This window comes from Rissa tridactyla, chromosome 11, assembly GCF_028500815.1.
Source record: "Rissa tridactyla isolate bRisTri1 chromosome 11, bRisTri1.patW.cur.20221130, whole genome shotgun sequence".
NCBI lineage: Eukaryota > Metazoa > Chordata > Aves > Charadriiformes > Laridae > Rissa > Rissa tridactyla.
In genome coordinates this window covers 12,610,958-12,622,315 of record NC_071476.1, presented here as the reverse complement: position 1 = coordinate 12,622,315, position 11,358 = coordinate 12,610,958, and positions in this window count along the sequence as shown.

Genomic DNA, 11,358 nt, shown 5'->3' with positions numbered 1-11,358 from the left:
GAACAGAGATCACACCACTTCCCTGTGCCCTGGGGCTGCTGGGGGGATTGGTTGAATAAAGCTCATAAAAAGAGCTTCGAAAGCACCAGGAGAGAGGCGAAGGAGGACAAGATGTTATAGCTGGTATTGTCTCCACCTCCTTAGAAGTCCTGTGGCAACCTCAGAAATACCCATGGTGGGTCAGTCATGTGGCAACCTCAGAAATACCCATGGTGGGTAGAGAGGGCGGCCGATCCACGGTGCTTCAGTGCAATGGTGTGAACGGGACGTTATATTCCCCATGCGTACACACCCTTCTCTGTCCGCGCACAGACCGACCGCCGTTTCTCTAAGTGCTCACGGCTTTCCTCCTAAACCAGAACCTTTGTGAGCCTGAGAGCTGCCAGAGCTCCAGCTTCTGCTGCTCTTTGTGTTTATGTACTCAAAGAGATGTCAGCCACAGTCGGGCAGAAACAAGCCCCCTGTGCCCACCCCTCGCTTGCCGGCGCCGGCTAAGCCAGATCGCTCGGCAGCCCTGCGCCGGCGCTGCAGCCAGCCGCAGCAACACGATGCTAAGCCCGGAGGGGCTGGGGATAATATTACCAAGGTAAAATATAACAGGAAAAGCCTGCAAATGCCCTTTCAAAACAGCAGAGAGCGAGTAATGCCATTAGGCCAGCGGTCAGGAGGGGACAGGGTTTGAAGGTACCCTTAGCCTACCAAAGGCCAAATGTGGGACAGGGGCAGGAGCCAATGAGCGGGGCTGGACAGGAGACACCCCGCACTGTGCAAACTCCCGCCTTCGGTTTCATGTTGCAGCTGCCCCTGTTTGTGGATGAGAAAATGTTGTAAGGACCAGGCAGCAGGAGCAGTGAGAGGCAGCGGCAAATGGGGCTCCTCCGAGTTACAACATCCCCAGCCTCCGGCGGGTCCTCGCCAGCCCCCCGTGTTGTGTCACTCTCTCCCGGGCACTAAAATTAAATGCAGCCCCAGGGGGAATTTGCGTGGCGGCCAGGACAGCCACCCCGGCAGCCACTCTCGCTGGGGACACAGGGGAGGGGGCTCTGCGCTGGGTCTCTCTGAGCTGGCGGTTGGGTAAGCTGGGGGCAGCCGAAGGGGAAGGTGCCCCCGCGGCTCTCCCAGAGTCCTCCGCTAACGCAATCTTCATTCATGTGGGCTGCTAATTGGAGGCCCCGCTCCCTGGCTCCCTGCGGGGCAGCAGTGGTTAGCAGTGCTGTGTCCCTGGGTTTCGCTGAGCTCCTCTGCTTGGCTCCGTTCCACGAGCTCTGCTTTCCTTTCCCCTCGGCCCCGCTCAACACTCAGCTCAGCCTTGTCCTTCACCTGAAGTCACCAAGCGCGAGGGACCTAGTGTCGCCCTTCCTCCATGCCTTCTGTGTCTGCTGGCTCCTGATCAGCCACGTTCACCTGGAAACCCCTGCCTCCTCCTCCTCCTCCTCCTCGGTTTGTGGCATGAGGGCTCTGTGATGTTTAATGGTCAGCAAGGAGCGAGCCTCTGGGAATGCACTGCTGGGCCACACGGCCCCTCGCTCCCCACAAGCCTGGGTGGAAGCTGCCCCTCCACTCTCAGGCGATGCCCTCTTTGCCACAGCGCTGAGGATGTGGCCTCTTGGGCTGGAGGGGCCCTGGGAAACAAGAGAGCGGTTTCAGAGCACAAGTGGGTGCTGGCTGGGCTCCTGGCTCTGAGCTGCAGCTCGTCCAAGGAGCGTGGTTGTGGCTGTGCTTATTCGGAGGTTGCTATTCCCACTCCAGCGTCCCCAGGCATCACTGGGGACCGATGCTATACAGTGCCAGCAAAGCCCCTCATGCAGGCACACACGGGCACTGTATCTGCCTGTGCCGTGGCAGAGACCCCCCAGTCCCCTCTCTGGAATGCACCTGGCAGAGGGTCTTTTCCCACCCCGTGCCACCAAACTCAAATCGCTGCAGCGCTCTCTGCCTGCAGCAGAGACAGGCACTAGGGCTGCTCCGGCAGAGGAGCCCGTGGTCGGCACTGAGGGCTGGGGTTTGCCCACACACGGGGTGGTGTCGTACAGGGCTCCAGCCTGCCCGATTCTGCAGCCTGCTCCTCTCCAAAACTGCAGCCTTGTGCACGCTTGGAGCTAAAGCCGTGCGGTTATTGCAGAGAAAACCTATGAAAAGAGAAATGTGGTGGCAAAGGAGTAAGACGGGGGTTGTGGATGAGCTATTGAAACAGATGGGAATTTCCTGGAGCAAGCGGCAGTGGCCAGGCAGCGCAGCGGATGGTCGGGAAGGCTCCTGTGCGATGGCTCATGCTGCCCACCAGCTGTGTGGGCTGAGCAAGGAGACCAGGATGCCCATTGCCTCCTTATGGCGTTTTCAGTGACTCATTTGTCTGCGGAAGCAGCACACCCGCAGCAGCTGAAGCAGCCTGGCCTCCTCCTGGGCTGCTCTGGCACAGCGGGGCCAGCCGGCCCCTTCTGCCAGGGGACGAGAGCCCGGGAGCAGCCTGGAGCACTCAGCTCACCCCATTCCTCACTTTATCTGGGGGAAGAAACCCTCTGTCAGAGACCCTGCACTGCACTTTCTGCACCGTCTGACATCCCGCCGCAGAGATCCAAGCTTTCCCCTTGCTGTTCCGCCGGCAGTGTCCCCACGTGCTGCCCCGGAGGCAGCCTGGAGCGGTGGCACCAGCCATCCATGGGCATGCAGGGACCAAAGGGAGGTGCACCATATGGCATGTGTCCCTCACACTTACTCTTTCGCTCTCACTTCGCCGCCACACCGTGCCACTGGCGGCTCTCGGTCTGTGCTGATGGTGTCTGTCATAGCCCATCCATGTCACCCTGCTGTCCCCTCCCCAGCTCGCCTGCCTCGTCCCTGCCTGTTGAGCCTCCTCTGGTCCTGGTGGTGCTGCTTGGTCTCCCGTCCCTGCCCTGGCTGGCTGGCTGGCGCTGGGAGCTGGGGTGCCTCCTCCATCCCCATCCTCCTGCTGCCAGCCTCCCCTCTGCCCTGCTCCCCGGGAGGAGTGAGGGGCAGGAGGAGGCTGGTAGAGACCCCGACTGGCCTCATCCTCCTCTGCTGACCCTGGGCCCAAGCAGGGCAACTCCTCCTGCCCCTCCTCGGGGGCTGCTCAGGGTCTGGATGCTGCCATCGCTGTTTTCGCTTCCTCTTTCTCTTAACTGCCTCCTCTCGGTGACTCTCCGTGATCACCGGAGCAGGTCCCGGTCCCCCTGCACGAGCAGAGCTAGCCAAGGGGGCAAGCAGAGAAGGGAGCTGCTTCGGATCCCCCGTGCCGCCAAGCCAGGACTGGCTGTTCCTCAAGCAGCCGTTGCTGGCAGGGATGTCTGTGGGCATCTCCCCACCTCGTGGCTCCCAGCCCAGGGTGATCGTCAGCCAGGCTGCCCCCATCTGTCCCCAGGCCCCCATCCCGCAGCACCCTCTCTGCATTCCCCCTGCCCTCCTCACCAGTGCTCCTCCGAGCATCCCCCATGGTGAGTGGCCGTCACTGTCCCCACGTACTGCACCCCTGGGCTGGCACCAGCAGTGGGAAGGGGCTGGTTTTCAGTTCCCAGCTCCCTCTCACCGCAAGCACTGGTGTTAGAGCAGTTAGAGCAGAAACCCCTCCGCAGGGGTGCTCCGCAGCACCCTGGGGAGTGGTGTGGATGGGGCTGTGGGCTCACTGGGACACCAGGCACTGGAGCATCTCCCATCCCCACACAGATACCGCTCTGCTGTTCCCCAGCACCTCGGCACCGTATCCCTGGGCAGGAGACACTTCAGCTCCAGCCAGCGCTATAAATAAAACCATGCTCTTTTACCCCGCCAAATAGGTTCTCATTGATTTTACCTATTCCTCCTCCTCCCTCCTGCGTCCCTTTGATACATGAAGTCAGCTGCGGAGGAGATCGGGGAGCTGCCAGCCTGGCGGGGAAAATGCCACCCCCTCCAGGCCCTCTCCCCGGAGATAGCTGCTCTCCCCTGGTTTTCACTCTCTGAACAGGCAGCACCGCTGGAGGAGAAGAAACAAAGCTCCCTGGTGGAAGTTTGCCGGCTAATTATTTATTAATCTCCTCCTGACAGTGCAATCGCCAGCAGCGAGGCAGACCCTGAGCCCCCCGCCACGGGGAGGAGGATGAGGATGGGGATGGAGAGCTATGCTGGTGAGGCCTTCTTCCCGTGGCCGGGGAGGTTGGGGTGAGCTGACGCATCGCTTCCTTCTCCGGCTGCTTCGGTTGCAGTTGTACCGGTGGCTGAGATAAGGGGGGCCCATCCCAAGGACCCCGGATCCCCCTCCCAGGAAGTGCTAAGGGCTGGTCCCAGGGGGTCCCTGGTCCCTTGTGGGTGGTGTCCTTGTGGGCTCAGCCCCCCCAGACCCGGCACTGGTGAATGCCTGCTTGCTGCAAGCAGTTATCCTGCACGCAGGCGCTCCCCGTGCAGAGATGGCTAGCAACAGAAATAATGCAGCAAAATCACAGCTCACACAGTCTTGCTGGCACTTGAAAGCATCTTGAGAGCTTAAAAAGCTGCAAGATGCTCTCGTTCCCATCCTTTCCCTGCTATCCTTGCCGCTCACCGCCTGTGCTTTGGCAGGGGGGGTGAGGGGGGTGCAGCACTTTCCCAGCCAAACGGTACCAAGTTGAGGATGGCGAATCCTGCCCGCACCATGCAGCAGGAGGCAGGGAGCGGGGCTGCGGGTGACTCATTGCCATGCAGTATGCAATTACCAAGGCAAGTGCAGGCCCCTGCTGTTTTGCACAGGTATCTGTGTCAGCCAGGGCTATTTCCAGCTCTCTCCGCGCTCCCGGCTCCTTTGAGAGGTAAGGAATACAGCCGCCTGGGTACTCTGCCTGCCATGGGGACGGGCATGATATTCCTATGAGCGAAGAGCCAGGGGGTTGGATATTGCATCCCGAATTGCCCAACTGGGGGAGGAGGGAGCGGTGCACGATTGCCCACGCATTTTATGTATTTAAGGGCGCGCGCACCGCCGCAGACCGAGTGGAGACGCAGAGAGATGCAGTGAGGCTGCACAGCGCCCATTGCCACCGACTGAGCGCCAGGCGAGGAGAATTTAGAGCTGTTATTATTAGTGATGCTGGTAGCGCGAGAAAGGAAGCGTCAGGGATGGGATAAAGCAGAGTTTGGAAAATGCTCTGGCCTGGAAAGGCAGGGGAGGGACCAGGATAAAAGGAGCAAAGCGATGTGCGGCAGCACCTTCTCTTCTCCCTGCCGGAGCAGACAACTGCAGGCTCCATGGGGCAGCATCTCTGCCTCCCGATCTGTACATCGAATGCACGCCATCCCCTGTCAAGCTGTTAAGCCAAACCGCGCTCAGAGAGCGAGATTTTTTCATTCCCCAAATGTCTGCCTAAGACTTTGCTCATGGCTTTTCCCTCCGGTCGCTGGGAGCAGGAAGTGGGGGAAAGCTGAGGCGTTGAGCGCTCCTTGGACAAGCTCCAAGCGAGGGCTCCAGCCCTCCGGCCGCAAAACTCGTTCGCTACAGGGGTTTTGCAACCGGGGTTGTCACAGCCGGGCAGCAGCTGCAGCCCAGTCCCTACGGCCATAGCGGAGGCAGCTGTGTCGTCGCACCGGTGCTCTGCGCAGGAAAACGCGTCTGCACGGGGGTGGATGGGGTGCACCTTCCTGGGAAGCCTGAGCAGGCTGAGTCTGCCCCGGGGAAGCGGGCCTGGCCTCCCACAGCCTCTGGGAGTGTTCCTGGGGTGCTGGAGGTTTGCTCAGCTTCACCTGGAGGCTGCGATATGGGAGGATCTCCGTATGTGATAGGGACGTGCCTGGCGTGGGCCGCTCTGTGCCTGTGCAGCGTGGTGAGGTGATGGATATATGACATTATCAAAACCCCAGGGACCCTGTATGCTACTTGTCAGGGTACATCATATGTCCTGTTTAACTACTCTGAAGGCGAGCGGTGTTCACCACCCAGCTGGGCTCAGGAGTCGGGTCTGCTGGAGGCAGGCATGGGGGATAATGGCCGAAGGAGGGATGGATACAGAGCCGAGACCTGCAAAGGGGCTGGAAGGGCTCTGTGCCTCAACCTCCAGCCTTTGCCTGACACGTGCCCGCCAAAGCCTGGCCTGGGCAGTGCATGATGCCACAGCCAGACCTCTCACGGGCAGGGGCTCTGCCCTCTGCGGACAAGCCACCGGGCTGCAAGTGGCACCGATCGCCTTCGTCCTTCCCACAACCCCCAGCAGAGCCTTTGGCATGGGAGAACTGCTACAGCTTTTTGCAGGAAAAGTCACATTAATCATCCTCAGCGCCGCCTTCCTGGCCTTTGTCACAGTTTGGTGCCCCGGTGCCAGCTTCGTTTTAAAAGCATTATTTATTTTTAATAAAAGCTCATCTAAACAGCGACTTTGCAGCAGTTGCCACGAATGTCAGCATCCCCGGGAATGGGGGACCGGCAGTGCCTGGCTGCACGCCCCTCCAGCCTGCGCTGCCACACGGGCCAAGGAGGAACCATCGGGCACCGTGTGCCTGCCGGCAGCCGCTGTGCCAGGAGCAGCAGCGCCTGGGTTCTTTTTTCAATATGCAGGTGCACTTCTTCCGTACACTTGTTATTTTCTAAATGTTTAGTAACTTTCGTTTCATGTATTGCATGAATTAATGAGCAAATATGACATATACAATTGTTGGAAAGTAAATTAGTTTGTTAAGCCCCTTCATTGAAAGGACTATGTATTATTAAAATATCTATGGCGCAATGCACCGCTACCACATCAGCAACAGTAATAAGAAATGCTGTTTATCCATACGAAACTAGATTTTCAGGTCACGGATCTGGCAGCAAGCATGACGTCGGTGCGTGGCCGAGACCATAAACCATGGCGACCGGCGGCATTTCCATTTGCCCACGGAGATGTGGTGGGTGACGGGGCAGCATTCTATGTCCCAGGCTGGTGGTCAAGCTGAGATCTTCACCCCAAGGTCGCCCCTGGAAAAGTCTGCCTCTGCTGCCCAGCCCCAGCCCCACGGCAGTGTCCCATCAGGCGGGGTGAGCAGGAAGCGAGCAGGAAGCACGCCTCACTCGCTTCCTGAGCATCTCTGCTCCTTCCATCGCTCTTCCTTCTGGCAGACGGGAATAAAACTGTAGCGGAGGCCCTGGGGAGAGACCAGCCTGGCTCCTGCATACCCCTGTGGCTCTGCCCACTCTGGCCGGCTCCGCTGGTTTGGCCCGCGGGGCCGTGGCTTTTGGCAGAGCCAGGCAGGGGTAGGGTGCCGCACTAGGCCTCCTCTCAAGCTTGGTTTGTCCCAGGGTTTTCCAGGCCAGCTTTATTTTCAGGCGTGAGCCCTGTGAGCAGCTGCATTTGAATGCTGCCTGGCCGGAGCAGAGTGCAGCCATGGCTGGGACAAAACAAAACCAGCATTCACAGACGGTCATTTAAATTCCCAGCAGCTGTTCCCTCCCAGCGCGCTCATGCCTGCCCTCCTTTGCTGTCCACAGGCACTTTTGGGGGCTTTTTCCCTGTGTGGTAGGGATGCAGAGAGGCAGGCACCTCCGGGACACCAGGTAAACCCAGTGCGACGGGGCTTTGGGCCAGGGGTAGCCGCGGGACCCCAAGCAGGAGCCGTGCGGTGCCCTTTGGCCCCGAGTGCACTCACATGAGAAAGAAATTGCTCGCGCGTGTTTTGGTCTGGTTGGGTTTAACCCCAGCCCTGCTTTGCCAGGTGGGCTGCCGGCATGGCAGGCAGGGAGCAGGCAGGGAGCAGGCAGCGGCATGCCGGGCTCCAGCAGCAGGAGTGAGCACGCTGCGGTTTTCCAGCCGGAGACAGGCAGCTGCTGTGAAGAGCTGGTGGTGAAAAGCTGCCTCCAATCCCATTACGGCTGCGAGCACGAATGAGTTTAGTGGCCTCAATTTAATTCCCATTTGTACACGGTGGGGAAAAAAAAAAAAAAAAAAAAAAAGAAAAAGAGGAAGAAGAGCAAAATCACAGCTTGGCTGGGATGGGGATGCGCCAGCTGCAGCCACGTGGGAGGCACGAGCTGCTGGACCCGGGCAGAGGGTGCTGTGCTGGTGGCAGGGATGGGTGCCACAGGGCAAGGAGAGGGACATATCGCTCCAGCTGGATGTTCCCAGCACTCCCGAGCCTGGGCTGGGAGACCCACTGCGGTTTCATGTAGCCAGAGCCCATCAGCAAGGGAGGGCACCGGGCACGGGGCTCCCCCCGTCCCAGCTGGAGACCCACATCCACAGCAAGTGCATGGGCTGCTGCGGGACAAGCCGAGCCCCGTGGGGCTGGTGCCTGTATCTCCCTCCTCTCCTCACCCCCGGGATACAGGTGGGGCTGGAACAGACCTGACTGCGGGAAGGCTGGAGGAGGGAAGACGCTGCTTAAAGCCCCGAGGAACCAGGGCTCCGATTTCAAAAAATAAATTGAGGTTTTTCATCTGTATTTGCTTAGTGAGTTAATGACTTTATTTCTGATTTGATGCTCTTGTCTCTGGTGACTCAGGCACAAAAAGGGAGAGCAGATAAGAGCAAAGAGGCCCGCCTGGATGGCTGCTGGTAGCTGCTCAGTGCCCAGCGTGCCCCAGCCTGGATCCCTTCCAGGGGATTCCAGAAATACTGTCGGCACCGGGAGCGGGACCACAGGCACAGGGAGGGCAGAAGCTCGGGGAGTGAAAGCAGGAGCAGCCATCCCTGATAAGAGATGGATCTGCCCCGTTATGGCTATGGTAATCGCACTAACAAGAGCACAAAGTATTTTATACTTGGCAAGACCTGCCTGGATCACGCTGTACCACCCCGGCCCTCTGCCCTCCTCCTCCTCTGGGAGGAATAAACCTCGCTGATGGGGAGGAGAGGAGCACTTCTCCTTCCCCTGACACTGCCAGGGACCTGGCTGCCGGTGCCTTGCCCCTGGGCGAGTGCCGAGGCCTGGCAGGCAGTGGGGAATACCCCCAGCCTGGGGGAATTAATCAGTCCCAGAGCGACCCAGACCCTCCTGGCTCTGTTTCTCCACCATGAGAAACAAACAGATGTGCTTAGCCTGAATTAGCCATTTTAGGGCAATCCCAATCTCACTGCACCCAGTTCCCCCCAGCCTAAACAAGAAGCTGGGCAAAACACACTTTTTTTTTGGTGAGGGGGAGGTTTCTCCTCTCCCCCATCGCTTCTTTCCAAGTTCCGCAAGCCCCTCAGAGATGCGAGCAGAGCTCTCTGCAGCTGGAGGGCTAACATCTCAGCTCTTCCAAATAAATAGAAAATGACCCAGTTTCTTCATTTTCCTCTTTTCCCAAAGTCCAAGCACCCAAAAAATGAGACGGTAAGTAGAAGCCATAAATAGATTTCATGTACCCTGGCAGAGCCAGGAGATGAAAGGAGGGGAAACGGCTCCTGCCGCCCCTGCTCTGACGCAGGTATGGTGGCAGCACCTTCCCCGGGGTTAACTTTCCCAGGTCCAAGTAGCAGGAAAGGCTTTGGGGCTGACGCCCAGCAACTGCTTAGGGAAGCTGTCACCCCTTCTCCAACCCCAGGGGCTCTGGTGTTCTTGTCCCCCAGGCGCAGTGGGATTTGGACCAGACGAGGTCCCAGGCTGGCGCAAGCGGGATGCCTGGTGCTCCAGGGAACATCTCACTGCCACAGTTCAGCTTCACAGCCCCATGGCTGGATGTGCCTCTTCTTCCAGTCTTCAGTCCTTTTTTTTTAATGATGCCAAGGGGGCTCATATAGTCCCCACACCCCCCAGAGCCAGGCTCATCTGAGACAGGGTGGGTGCCTCCGGGGGGGGGTTGCTCCCATCAGCCATGCTCCAAGTATGAAGGTGAGCAGCAGAACGTGCCCAGCCTTCAACTATTCCTATCACGTCCCATCTGGAGACAGAAATCTGCCTGCTGGCTTTACAATTAAAATTGAAATGATTTGATTATGGGCCTTCATTAGTAAAAACAAACACCAGGCAGCCTTCTTCCCTCTCCCCGCCCCCCCCATCCCCACCCAGCCGTTCTGTCCTGGGGCTGTTTTAGGTAAATCCCAGCCAGGATGCGGGCTGGGCGCACAAAGGGGGTTCTTGTCTGCAGCTTGTAGCTACAGTCGGGTGCAGCCCCAAGCAGGCAGATTTTAGACCCACAAATCACCTTCATCAGGCGGAGACGCAGCAACAGCCTCGGACTGACGGCTCGATGGGCTGCCGCTCCATGGCGGGTGTAGCGATGGCTTTAGCAGACCCCGCACGCTCTCCTGAATGCTTGCAGACCTTACCGGGGGGGCTCCCAAAGCCCTTGGGGCTTCTGATTTACACTTTGACTCCATTCCCTTCGTTCTGTGAGTCTTTGCAAGGGGGCTATTTGCACCTTCACACCAACCTGGAATTGCCATTGCCGGGTCTGTTCTTCTTCCCCGCAGCTTGTTCATTCCTGGGGGGGGAAGCGGGGAGCACGGGGGAGGGCTGAGCTGGAGCGACGCAGGCTGCCTGTGGCATATGCAGATGTTCAAGTCCCCAAAGCTGCGGCAGTTGTGGGGGAAGTAATTCAATTAACACTGGGGGCCTTGGGAACAGGCTGTGCAGGCTGGGAGAGGGGGAATGTTAATGAAGGAGGGCTTGGGAATGCTGCTGGGTTAGAGTGCCGGTGGCCCGGCTGCTCCCAGCGCCGGCTTTTCTCTAGCAGCTGGCATGGCTCCAGGCGGTGGGGAGGTCAGGTGGGAATTAGGCAGCCTTTCTGCCTGATTGCGAGAAGTGGGCTTTGAAACGGCTTTTGGCGCTGAATTGGTGGCCCCTCCGAAGCGGCCTGTGGCCGGAGAGGTGTGTGCTGTCCCTGCAGCAGCACGCCGGCAGGCAGCCCTGCCAGTTCCTGTGCCCGCAGGAGGCAGAATGACCGCTCTGCCTTCTCCCTGCCCGCGGGCAGCAACGCTGCCCTCGGGTGCTCACCTGAGCTTCTCCATCCCTGCCTCCCCCCTGCCTTTGCTCCAGCACAGAGCTGCCTGGGGGGTCTCCCCAGCCCCGCAGCGTGTTCCCGCAGCCGGGAGACTGAGCCGTGGTGCCTGCAGACCAGGGGCCCAGGGTGTCTGGGACTCAACAGCCCCATTAGCCCTCCCTGTGTAAGGCGGGGAGCCCAGGCCCAGGGCTGCAGGGTGGGGGGCTGCAGCCGCAGGGCTCTGGCTGGGGAGGGAAGCCCCGGCTCGCAGCCGTGCCAGCTCTGGCGGGTGGCAGTGCCTGGTGGCACACAGGGATCACACACACAGCTTTTCCTCAGGGCAGCAAGAGCAGCCGGGCAGGGGAGGTGGAGAGGGGAGCAGAGCCGGGCTTGAGAATCCCTGTGCCCAAAATGGCTTAAGGCCATTGCAGCCTGGGGGCCACCAGTGACCCAAGGTCGGTCTGAGGGTTTTAGTTGGGATGCCTTTGCACGGGTGTATTTGGGATACATTTGAGGCCCCAAGT